The following is a 13,039-nucleotide window of genomic DNA, read 5'->3' as shown; positions in this document are numbered from 1 at the left end:
CCTGATTGACAAAGTAGCAGCTTCATTAGGGTTTTCATGTTCATTACCAGTCTGAATGTATCCTTTTCCTGGATCCTTCATACAATAAAAGTATTACGCTAAACTTGATTCCTAGAAAACTTGTAAGCTTCACTTTGTGGATTCCTAGGCCTGGGTGTCAGTCTGGCCTGTTTTTTACCAGTACTTTTCTAATTGACTTGTGTAGTGGGTTGTTTTGTTTGGTTTTATTAAACATTCAGTTCTGGGATCTGAATAGCAAACACTATTAATTAGTTGGTCCTCACAGCTCTACAACGGAGAACTGAGGCATAATGAGGTGAAGTTACCTTTTTTTTTTTTCTTACCTGGGATTATTAAAGAAATTTGTACCAGTACTGGAAAGTGGACATCTGTCTCAAATCTCTTACAGTTTCATGCATAAGATAATCTTATGATGTTACATATTCTGTGTAATATTACATACTCTGTTTCCCCACCTTCAGAAAGCCAGCAGGACGAGATTAAACACAAGTTGAAGCTGTTTTAAATGAAAACAGTTGAGGAAATTTCATTAGAGCTGTAGTTCAGTTTCTGAATTTCCAGTGTTGTGGTTTATTCCATGTGTGCTAGATTATGACTTTAAATAGACCCTCAATCTGGAAATCTGTCAGTCTGAATATAAGTAACTGAAAAATAATTTTGCAGTGTATGAAGTAGAAACTTTGGGATTTTTTTGCCTGTGTTTATATTACCAAATAAAAAAAGACACTTATCAATGTTTTACACTAAGTGCAGCACTTAAAATTATGCTGTCAAAAAGTAAAAAAGTGGGTGTAGGACTTATTTATTTCTTAAATGTTTTGTTTAATACAGGGATATGAAAACAGTTTGTTAAAGAACATTGTGACAGCTGTTGTACAGATCCCTTAATTGCCTTCCTATGGACCATCCCAGCATTTCCCTGGAATGCAGTTTGTTTCAGGATCCTGCTGTGGTCTGTCTTATGACCCATGCTTTCATGGGTAGCATTTTAATGTCCAGTCTTTGGGTTTTCAAACAGTTTTAATATCACTGTCAGTTTTATTCTTTTGGCCCTTTAAATTCCCAGTTTTCTGCTCATCCTTTGAAGGACTGCTAATGAATGGCTTTCCAAAATACAAAAATGAAAGTAAAGCTCCAAAGATTTAATTATTTTCTTGTTTATATATAGGATTAGAAGTGGTAGAACATGGGCTGTACACTCACAGTTGATGGTATAGCAATGCTGTTGTTGAACTGCAGCTTTACCACCATAGGGGTGTTTAGAGGTCTGTGTTTCACCCATTACAGTCATGGGAGGCATGTTGCCTTTGCACACTTTCCTAGCAGCCTGGAGAATCTGTGTGGGGGAAGAAATAGTTTGCTTTCTTAAGAATCAGGTTCTCTAAAAGCTAAATTTCCATTAGGGATGAAAGAGCAAACAATTTGAGTGTAAGGAAGGTTTAATCTAGCCTTGGGCATGAACAACTGAATACCTCCTCCATAGATGATGAGAAAACACTAATCTTGCTCTGGATTTTTTCTCAAATTTCTTCATACATACTGCTTCAAGATAGGGGTTTTTAAATGTCATCAGTGTTTGGCATTTTTAGTAAAACAGCCTGATTTTGCAGGTGGACACAGCAGGGACTAGGGTGTAATTTAGTAGGTTCCATGATCTTGTTTTTACTTATTTTTATTTAGCATCTTAAGCGTGCTAATTGCCTGGAGCAGTGTGGAAGGGATTCTGTGTAAGAGATATGGCTTTTCTTTAAAATCATGTATAATTGCTTTCTTCTCAATAACTATTACTAGTCCTTGTTTCTGGTTTTCATTGGTAAGCAGCACTGGATGGAGCATTCAGATGAGTTGAATCTGAGTAATAGGAAAACCAGTAAAAGTCTTGACAGTTTCGGTTGTGAGAGTTTCTCTAGCAAGAAAAGAGACTGAGTGTTGTCTGCTGCAGGCTGTGGTAGCAGATGATGCAGTTTTTTGTAGGCAGCTTGTCTTTCAGTGGTGATTTTTTTTTCATTATTATGGGGAGTAGCCTTTTAAAAAGTGAACTTATTTTGATGTTCCTTGAAATTTTATGTAATTAAATCCCCTGGCTCACTTAGGGAGGCTTTTCCTCTGTAGCTGGTATTAATGGATGTGCTTTTTTCAAGTCATATTGTAAAGTCTTCTGGTATGTCCTGTGTGGTTTTTTGCAGTCCAGATATAGGTCTTCATTTATTTGACTTCTGCTGCCATTCTTAGAGGTCTTCTCTTGCAGTTCAGTAGACCTCCTTTGGCTGATTCACAGGACCAGTATGCAAAATGTGTGCCATCACCTGCCATGTTACAGCACAGTTATAGCACATAGAGTTTGGCTAGTAACACAGAACTTGTGATTTTGGGAAATAGTAACAAGAAATTTGTAATAGGAGCTAGAAGCCCAAGAGTAACTTTCAATGTCTCAGAATGTACTAGCTGAAATAGTGTGATGGTTAAGCAGCCACTCTGATAGAGGAAGGAAAGGTTAATGCAAGACTAGAATGTATCAGGTAAAGTATTTTTTTGTGTTAGACATGAGAAATTAATACTGTTGCTTAAGGCAATGAGAAGGGGTTGTTTGCCAGGAATACTGAGCAGGTGTGGAACTCAAATGTATCAAATGTGGACCAAACACTAGAAGAGAAGATAAGATATTCAGAGTGGAGTATAATTTGGTTTAAATTTGCTGTGAGAAAACATAGACTGAAAATTACAGAAAGGTTTTAATCAGAGCAGAATAGGATTGTGAGACAGTTTTCCAGCAGTAAACAAGATAAGAATCCCCTAATTTCCTCCCAGAATGAGAATCTGTTTTTTTGTTGTATTTTTGTTTTCTTTTAAATAAACTAAGTAGATCAATAGCTGGAATGGCAGGAGACAAAACTCTGACTCAGGAAACCCCTTTGAGAACTGTATTTCTGTGACCTTCTGCTTGTACCATTCATCAGGCTGCTAAAGCCCTTTTTGCAGATTGTAGATTATTGTTGATGGAAAAAAAATAAATGCAAGGGATGTCACTATAGTTTACAAATGAGTTCCTCTGAAATTTAGGCATCTCTAATATTTGACCATTTTGTTTCCTGTGCCAAATTTTACCGGACCCACACAGCTGCTGTCTGGCACCACCTCCCAGGCTGGGGCTCTCCAGGCAGCAGGTTGAAAAACCTGTTTAACTCATGAATCTGTGTTTTGGGTGGATTGGGTGTGCCTGGATCAAACATTTGTCTTCACTGAGACTATATTATTTTTGTCTTCTATTAAGCATTTCTCTCCCTTGTGTCACTCAGCTATACTCCAGGCAGTGATTAAAATGTGGTGTTCCAGCACAGTAACAGCAATGGAACAATTTCATATTTTCCTCTCTTGATGAGCCCTTAGCTATGTTAATGGCAGCCCTGAATAATATGGTGTGAATTAATCAGCTTGTCTTCTGCTGCTATCGCTGGTGAGTGCTTGTGAGAGAAATGTCTCGTCTCAGGTGGTCCACCTGGTTTTCTCAGTTTCAAAAAGTAGGATTACAAAGTAATACAGCTCTTAAAAAATAAAGCAAAACAAACCCTAAAAAGCTACCAAAAAGAAGAAGAAAAACCAACTTTCTTTGAACAAATAAACAAAGATTGAAACTCCAGATTCTCTTGGTATGTGCATCTTTGGGATCCGTGTTGTGGAAAGTGTGATGTCACAGTGGTGGTCCGTGTGCTGCTGAGGGTCACTGATCCGTGGAGTCTTGGCCAGCATGGCGAAGCGCTCCGCTTCCTCTGCTGAAAAATCTCCTTTCCAAACACATGATGTAAGTAAGCCTGCTGGAACGACTGGAAGATGGAATCTGAATCCTTTTGGTACGACTGAGCAGAGTTTGGTGAGCATGGAAAGAAAAGCTGAGGTCCCCATAATATAGAGTTATGCATTTTTTTGTACTGTCAGTGGAAATAAAAAACCCAAATTAAATTCATTTGTAAAAGACAAGGTCTCTATATATTAGCAAGACTGAACTAAATATTCTGTTAATCTGTTTTGAAGTAGTAAAAAGAATTTCATCATTTTCTTCCAGCACACTTGACAGCAAACATTGTTTACTTAAGTGTTTAAAATTGCAAATGAAAATGCTGTCTTGCTGGTTTTTCTGATTCCGCCTTTCACAATGTTAGTGGGGAAAGCGGATGTATCAGATGGCAGCTCACAGGGTATGTAGCATCTTTTTTCCCTCTCTGTCTCTTACTGAAAGCTGCCACCACTGAAGGCACTAGGCAAAATTTATTACAGCTTGCATGCCCAAGTCCCATTCCCAAAGCACAGCTGATTGTCTTAGTAGAAAGCAGTTACACAGGCAGGTGCTCAGGCTGTGTGGCTGTAGGGAACAATGCAGCACTGACTGACTCTGTGCTTGAAGAATGTGTTCAGGACTTTCAGCTGATCATTATTTTTCCTGGCAGGGTAGCCAATTCAGCAATTGTTGGCGTTGCTTCTTTGTTGTTTTATTTTATTTTTTTTAATGTTACTCAGCTTTAGAAGACTCTAGCTAATTAAATTATTTTGCTGTCCAGATTTAGTATGGATAATGGCTAAAACATCAGAAGTTTGAGTAAGGCAACTAGCTGTGAAGGTTGGATCAAGAATGATTATTAGGGCATTTACTATTCTGCCCACTGTCAGCTAAAGAGGATGCCTTCCGTTATAGAGGCCGACAAAACCCTAGGTGTTCTGCAAGAAGAGTCATTGACAGACCTGAGATGCCTGTCTATTTCAATTGTTGCATCTCCCACTGCATGTCCTTATCCTTTTCATGCTCCTGGGAACTCCAGGCCTGTGCTCATTATGTTAACCAATACCTCTTGTTCCCATGTAGTAGTTAATGGTCAGTGCTTTTCCTGTATTACAGTGTGTGTTTTCATTTAGGTCCTCTGTGGTTTCTGATGAATTACACAAATTCAGCCTATTCTACTTGCAGACACAGCAAGCTCTTTGCACATGTATGTAGCTGAAGTAATTTATTTAAAAGCATCCTGGTGAAAATATTTTCCTGGTTTTGTCAGCCACTACTAGTTTTCATTTCTGGGGAGTAAATAGTAGTGTTCCATTTTGGTAAATCCTCCTTCATTTTCCCTATTTAAAGTATATACAGCTGCCCTATGTAAATAACTTACTGTCCTTTAACCATGACACTGTGACAGCTGTAATGCCCACAATTACCATGAAAAGCCTGAACCTTCTATGAGGGAGGAGCTGTTAAGATCCAAACATGGGGAAAATACACAAGGAGAAATCCCACAGGCTAGAAACAAAGTAAAAAAGGCTGCAGGTGGCAAGGAAGGAATGTTCTTCCAGAAAAATGTCCAAAAAAGGTATCATTGCAGGTGATATTCCTCCCCTGAAGAGAAAATGGAATTGTTCAGACACAACTATGTGTTGGAGTCTAAGTACCTAGTTCCAGTTATTGGGGAATGTGGGAGGAAGGAGATGCTAAATGTCAGCCCATGGACTTACTGTGCTGGAGAGGGTTTTCCTATGTCTGGTTTTGCAGCTTGGTACAGTTGTGTAATATTGATAATAGGAATGTGGTGCTGTGAACAGTACAGGCTATCCCAGAGACTGTCACTCCTCTCAGCACTGGTTTTCTGTCACTGTTTAATTTGGTGAAAGCCATGGTGAAGATCAGTGGACTTTAAGATGCCTGGAATTTAATTTTGCATTTTTATCATGCTATGTTAACTGGGAAACCCAAACAGGTTACCTCATTTTTCCTTGGTTCTGTGCTGAAAATGGAAAAGCAAATGTGCATTCATATTTTATTGAAGCAAATTTATGTATTCTTCTGTAGTATAAATTCAATTAGCTTCTTTGGGAAGATGGTGAAAATTCTGGATGTAGGCTAATAGTGCTGGAAAAAGCAGTGGAGGTCTTGAAGTTTTCATAACATTTTTCTTACAACAGCAGTTGCTGCAGACCAAACACCACTGGAAAAATTGGAAAGGTGCTAGAGGAGAAAATGATACTGTGTGGAAGATAGTTTAGGAATCTACAGTTTATAACAGTGCTTTTATTTACCATGGCATGATTAGTGTTTTGAGGAAAAGAGCCCCAACATTTGAACAAGGCTGAGGGGGTTTCATGCAGGTGGTTGTGCAGGCTGATGCACAGTAGCAGTGCCACTGAGCTGTCTCACGGAGCCTGTGCCTTGCATTGTACCTTAGAATTTGGGTTTTCTTTTGAAGCAGAGTTGAAACTGGGCATTGTGTAATTACTTGTTTTGACCTTGGAAAGAGTTTTTTAAAATTTAAGATCGTGCTGATACTAGCTGCAGGATGGCAGAATGATTCCTGAGGACACATGCTGTATGTTTTGGTTTTTATTTACTGTCTGGTTTGAGACTGCAAGGAACCATTATGATCTTCTAGTCTGTATGGGAGTTTGCACTCACTAGTTGGGGCTGTTAGCCCTGAAACTTAGGGATGACTTAGTGAAAGTGTTTCTGAAATATAACAAGACTTTCTTCATCTTCTAGAATGTATGACTTGCCTGTTACGTACTTTGATATTTTATTCCAGGTTATACTTACTCTTCCTCTTAAACCTCTTCGCATTTTATTCCTACACTGATCCCTGGTTCCTAGCCCCTGAATCTGGTTGTTCCTGCTTTTTGTTGTGCTGCCGAGAGATCTGCAGTCAAAGTGATTGCTGGCTGTGGGCAGAGGCCTTCTTTCCCTTCAATAAGTTGAGCTGGTTGAGCTCCATTAGGACTACTTTTTATTATTATTGTGTGTATGACTGCAGCACCTGACTGCCTAAGGCTCTGCTTACATTAAGTGTTAAGCCTGGGCTTGAGCTCTGGGCTTTGGCAGCAATTCCTGCTGCGCTGCTGCTGTTGAGGTTGGAGCCTGACTGCTGTGTCCTCCCCTCTGTTCATGTGAGGCAGAGTCCAAGATCAGCTGCGCAGCAGGTCTGGTAGTGCTGCCGTCCAGGTAGTCTTGGAAACCTGCCTTCCAGGAATAGCAGTGACAAGGAGACTGCCGTTTGTTTCTGGAGTTCTGCCTGTGGAGAAGGGATCTGTCCGTGCACTGCATTGAGCCTGGAAAGAATTTTCCTTGCCATGCTTACCCTCCATGAACTGGCAAATTTGGGGTCTGGGTTCTGGGGTGCTCTCCTGAGCCTTAGCAGGCATGGTGCACACTTCTGGATGCACTTAGATGGGAAAAACAGTCTCCTCTGTGGCATACTCAGGATCAGGACATAAACCCAGGAGATGACTCTGATCTCAGACGAATGAGAGAGCCTACCAAGATAGGATCAACTGTGTCAGTCTGGTGCCCCAGCGTACTGACAGGATGACAATTGTCAGTGTTCTGTCAGTGTAAGGGTAGCAAATTTCTTTTATTAAAAAAAGAAAGATAAAAAGCAGAGGCTAAAGCCACACCCTTTAGAAGACACAAATAGATACTAGAGCTGTCATCCTGTATTGATGTGAGGTAGATTTGCTAAGTGCATGACAAGTGGAAGGGATAGGCTATTAAAAGGAAGGTAAACAGCTTGTGCTTGATGTGATAGAAAATAGAACCAGTGAAGAAGAGTGATGTGGGTAGAGGAATAAACTGGGAAAATTACTTTTGGAGTACTGTATAAGTAGGACAAAATTGAATTAGTTGAAACCAGAGGAAAAGGTGGACTGCAAAGCTAATGTTCCAGACCAGAAGTTTTACAGTTCAATAAGTGTCATAATACCAATGTCCTGCTTTGAGAACATCCTTAATAAGTTCATGAACTTCGGTTCATCTCTAAACTTCTGGATTTTGGTTGCTGAGAACTGTAAATTACTCTTTTCCACCCCACATGTCAGTTTGAGCATTGGTAACAAGGCTTCCTTCTGGGAGGAGACAGGATGCCTTCTAGGCTTGAATATCTTTCCTGTTCCTAGCTTATATGTATGTAAATTTAAAAAATACTGATTTTTAATGGTAGCTCGTGAGATGCAAAGATAATCTAAAATGGTGTTTTCGTTGTATGATCTCATCTGATACAACACATAGGATGAGCCATATGATGGGACTGGGGTTAAGTCTCCTCCCCAGCTTCTGGCATCTTTCTTCCAGCTTTCTTTGAGAAGATAAACAGTGATGCTGACAGGTTACGTATGTGAAGGCATTCACATTGCCTTAAGATATCCTCACCTGATGAATTCAGGGCCATCCAAGAAATTAGAAGAGACTCCCTTGGCTCCCACATTAGACTTTTCAGTTTTCTTTTTTTTTTTTTTTAAGGAAAAAAGAAGCCTCTAAGAATCTTCTTTCACACATGTCTTAAAAAAAAATAAGTCTTCCATCCTTTAATGAGGAGAGGTTGCTGCTGCATTTCAGATTGAGGGACATTCTGTGCCTTCACTATCCTCTCTCCACAGAAGAGTTATGAAGGTGCTGGTCTACAGCAAACTTCCTGGTGCGAGGTGAGAGCAGAGTAGGTAAATGCTTCATATATGTAGTAAAGTACTAAATCATGATTTTCTTCTGAATCTTGCCATCAAGGACATTACAAAATCAGAGTGGGAATTCCCAGCCAAAGGCGGCCATTTCAGCTGGTAGCTAACAAGATCTTACAGACCTCAAAAAATAAATGACGTTCTCTGCTCCAGTTACAGCAACAGCCACAGAGCTTCAAAGAGGTAACAGGTGTGGAAACTGGAGGTCTCTTAATGGAGACTGAGATAAAAAGGGATTCTCTAAAGCCTTGGATGTAAGTTTCTGATCTGAAGAGTAGTGAGTAATGCAATTGCTGGGAGGTATCTTTGGCTTTGCCTGGAGAATGCTAACAAGCAATCAAAACGCTTGCCCACAGCCAAACTGTTTTTTCCTATTCCACTCTTTAGAATAATAAAAAGCATTACACACAAACTCCACTGTTAATGCAACATGTGGGTGAAGTTCCAGGCTATTGTGTATAAAACTCAGTCTTAATTCCAGCAATAATTATAACTTGTTCCTCTCTCTCTCTCCCCTGTTGTTTGGTGACACTGCAGGAAGTGATGCAAAGTTCTCTGTTTGTGCATGTATTAACTTAGGTTGAGTATATCTAATCTCTTGATTTTCTTTTTCTGTCAAAGTCTCAGCTGTAATACTTTGCAATTGGAAACTTTTAGGATTTAACTTCAATGTTTTGTCTGTTTTCAGTTCTGTTAGAAGCTGGTTCTACTGCTTGTGGATGTTTTGCTTCTTTTCTGTTTATGATGAAATCTGACATTTGTTTTCCTCTTTCTCTCGAGGCTGATTTTGTTCATATTACAGTTTCCTTGCAACACATGTTTTCTCATTTTCTAGTCTGCTGTTTTTGAGGCCATCAGCAGTTTAGGCTATGAGGTCCTGCCCTTGTCTATACTTGATAGAAAAAGCATAGTGAATACCCCTAAAAATTCATAATTTGCTGCCAGCTGTCTGTGGAAACCTTGACATCTCCTGTTTGATCATAAGGGCTCCGGCAATAATTGCCTAATATAAAAGGATTTTTAGCATTGCCTTTGTATGCAGGGTGTGAGAAAGTCCAAGGCTTTTTATTTATGCTGGTATATTACACCATATAATTGCATCCATCTTTTGATCTGTGGTATGAATTAGTTCCATTGAAAACATGTTTTCTATTTTTAAATCGGTCGTCTTGATCCGAGTTCTTGAAACAATCTGCTTTTTGGTCTTGTTTTTGTGTATATTTTCCATATTGGGCTGAGCTTAATATAATCGTTGACATACTGGTTTTCAGTGTTTTTTCTTTACTGTTTTCTCTATTTTGTATGAATCTCTTCATGTTTTATGTTACACTGTTTTATTTATCCGGATAAAGTGTTTAACTTATTTCATATTTGACCGTTTCACAGTTCATAACATTTAATGGTGATGTGCTGTTAGCCAGTGTTAGAAAGGTAGAGTGGAGATTTGGGAACCTTAGTGCCATGTTTTCATACTTGACTTGACTGAATACTGTGTGTTCAGGGATGGTTGGACTGGAAGCCCAGAGCTCCAAAAATTTATGAAGTCAGTAGGGACGCAGAAGGGTCTTCTTGAAACTTGGATCATAGGTGGGATGTTCTCTGCAGAATCCCACTTTTCTCCACTGATCAGTAGCCTAGTCTCAAGTTTTCATTTGAGTGAGTGAATTGCAAATCTGAGGTTAAAAAGGATTGCTAAGGCCCAAGTTAACTCTTCCAAGGAGCATCATATTCCCCTTGTCTTTTCTGTGGCTCTTGTGATGCTCACAAAAACGTGAGCTGTGTTACCAGCAGGGCAGGGCTGCTGTCCCTGTGAGCAGCACTGCAATGTTTTCCTGTGTTCCTCAACCCAAAATCTTTTGCTGTTCTCTTATGCTTGATGACCTTTTCACCTGCTCTGTACAGCAGCTTCTGTGGTAGAGCCCTGGTCTGTTAATGAGGGCTTCTCTTTGTCATAGAAGTACTAGAGACAAAATGGCATGTATCAAGTTCGGCAGAGCAGGAAAATGCCAGATATTCCAAGTATTTATTTCATGCTTCATCCATTAGATGGTCCTCCTTGAGTTAAGACCCTTGGCTTGCCCTGCCCATGGTTGTAATCATTGTTGAGAGTGCAGTTGTGTGTGCATTTTTTTCCTTTGTAGTCGTTCTGCTTGAGGTGTGTTCTTGCTGGGGTTTTTTAATCAGTTCATGTTGATTCTTATCGTCTGTTTGTATAATAGTTTGGGGTTGATGTAATCATTGTTACATGTATTTCATTAAGAGATGTGTGTGTATACTTAGGTGTTTGCATAATTCATGAAGTCAAGTATGTTCACATACCCCTTGTTAGCACGTGAGTGCATGTAGTAAGTACGTACTTCTCTTCTTTGTATCAGTGGTTCATTGGGAAAGGTGCACTGCATTTATTTGGCATGTATATATGTAAAAAACACACAAGTTCTACCATTTATTTTCTTTCTTCTACACCCACCCTGAAAACGTAAAGAAAAACACACACTTCTGCTAAGGTTCTAGGATAGTTTATTTTTTCATTCAGCCATTAGTTTATTCGTTCAGGAGTTGTACACTGGAAAAAAAAGTGCATCCATTAGACAGTGAGGGCTTTATTTATGAGGGGGGTGGTGTTTCAAAGGGGAGGCTGTCAAGTCCCAAAAGAGCCTTTCATGGTGTATTCTCAGCGTGCTTCTGAGGCCACTGCTCTGCTCATCAGGAGGAGAGGCAGAAATGTGGGCTTTACAGAGCAACTGTGTGTTTCACTGGTCCCTGTGCTCACTGACGTTTATTTACATATTGGGAGAGTAAATGGGTAGAACAGATGGCAACCAGACATTTGGTGGTTCTGTTCCCGTATGCTCCTCAGGGGTCTTGCATTCAGTTTTTGCAAAAAGCTTGTCCTATAGTGAGAAGAAAAAACCCAGGAGCCTGGTCAGAACTATGAAATGCTTGTTGGGTTTTTGCACTAGTGACAGATTAAAGCATTTAGTAAAATGTGAAATAATTACAAGGTTTGTTTTACAAGTCCAGATACTTGTTCCTTAGTATAAGACTGTTGGGATGTCAGTCTCTCTCATTTTATTATTTCTTATTTTCACCGCTGGAGCAAATGCATTTAGATTTGAAGCTAGCAATCTCTTTCTTCCAATAAAAAAGGGAGTTTGAAAAGTACAGGTCTATTTAAACGGGTCTTGAATACCTTTTGGTGTTTTCTGTAAATGTTGTAACTCATTTGTGCTCTTGTAAAAACAGAATATCTGAAAATTTTGCAGGATTTTCCAGGATATTTAATATGTGTTTCTTCACAGTTTACAGTTGTGAAGTGGGAGATTTACTTCCATACCAAGATGAATTTTTTTCTTATTTTCTTTGTACACCCTAGAATGTTGGAGCAGGGCTGCTCCAGAAGGCTGGGCAACTTGCTTTAGTGGTTTGGGTTGTTGGGTTTTTTCCCAATGTGTGCATGTTGGGTTTTTTTAGAGAAGTGCTAATTAAAACACTTTTCCTGGGCAAAACTGTAATATAAAATACACATTTTTGAAAATATGTTAAAAGGAGTGATACAAGTCAGGTTTTGAATGTGTAAAATTCTCAACCTGCACATTGTTCCTTCCTGTAAAGCAGCCAGGTGTTTCTCAGTAAAGTGGGGAGAAATCACATGGAAATTGAAGAGCTTGACCTTTTGCACAGCATGCCAAATCAGCAGCTCCAACAGTTTGTGACATGATGAATTCCACTGCCTTATTGGTAAACACATGAAACTAGCAGTTATAGGAGAACCTGTCAAATAATGTAAATACCAGACCTCAGCTAGTCTCAACTACAGTGTGGAATCTCCTAGGGTTAGATAAAGTCTGTAAACCAAGCTTTTCTATAATAAACCTTTCTGGAATGAGAGGTCAATCCTGAAATAGTTTGCTTTAAACCAAGATAGTCTTCAAAAGTAAGAGTAGAACTACTGGTTGATCCTCCATCGATTAATTCAAGTTTTACTAAGTATTGTCTAATGCCCTTCTTAATCAATATTGTCTTTTAAAAAGACAAAACTAGACAGCCATGTCACACTGCAGGGAGGCTTAGCATGGGAAGTGGTAGCAGAAAATGTGAAAATGGGAACTGTCAGGAAAGAAACACTGTCTTCTTGAGAGGCCTTTAGAAGGTTGATCATTAACAAAAAGTGGAAATTTGCTACTTTTCTGTAGGCCGTGCTGCACAAATATTATGTTAGGATTAGTTTAAATGAAGATAATTGCTGAAATCCTAGGTTTTTGGCAGCATATTCCACAACCCACATGAAATACAGAATTTTTTTCTAAATAAGAGTTTTTAGCTGGATTATATTGATAGTGTGCCCTGTTAATGAAGCTGCTATGTCTTGGTTAATTTGTGACAATGTTCCTGTGATCTGTGCAGCAGTTCTCTTAAAAACTTTGTAAGGGACTTTGGAATCCTTTGAGATCAAAATTAAATACAAGCCTCCTATTAAATAGGGCCTAACTTCCTCTTTTCTTTTTTTTCCTTTCTTTTTTTTTTTTTTTAAATGGAGTAT

At 39.2% G+C, this 13,039-nt stretch overlaps 1 protein-coding gene across 1 annotated transcript in view; it reads left to right on the top strand.

Moving 5' to 3' along the window:
• The window catches only part of EIF2B3 (eukaryotic translation initiation factor 2B subunit gamma), a 98,712-nt gene that overhangs the window by 6,359 nt on the left and 79,314 nt on the right, over positions 1-13,039 (top strand). The gene's annotated exons all lie outside the window — the stretch shown is intronic.

This window comes from Coloeus monedula (genome assembly GCF_965178545.1).
Source record: "Coloeus monedula genome assembly, chromosome: 9".
Classification (NCBI taxonomy): domain Eukaryota; kingdom Metazoa; phylum Chordata; class Aves; order Passeriformes; family Corvidae; genus Coloeus; species Coloeus monedula.
The sequence above is the reverse complement of the archived record's forward strand: the minus strand, read 5'-3'. Positions and strand labels throughout refer to the sequence as shown.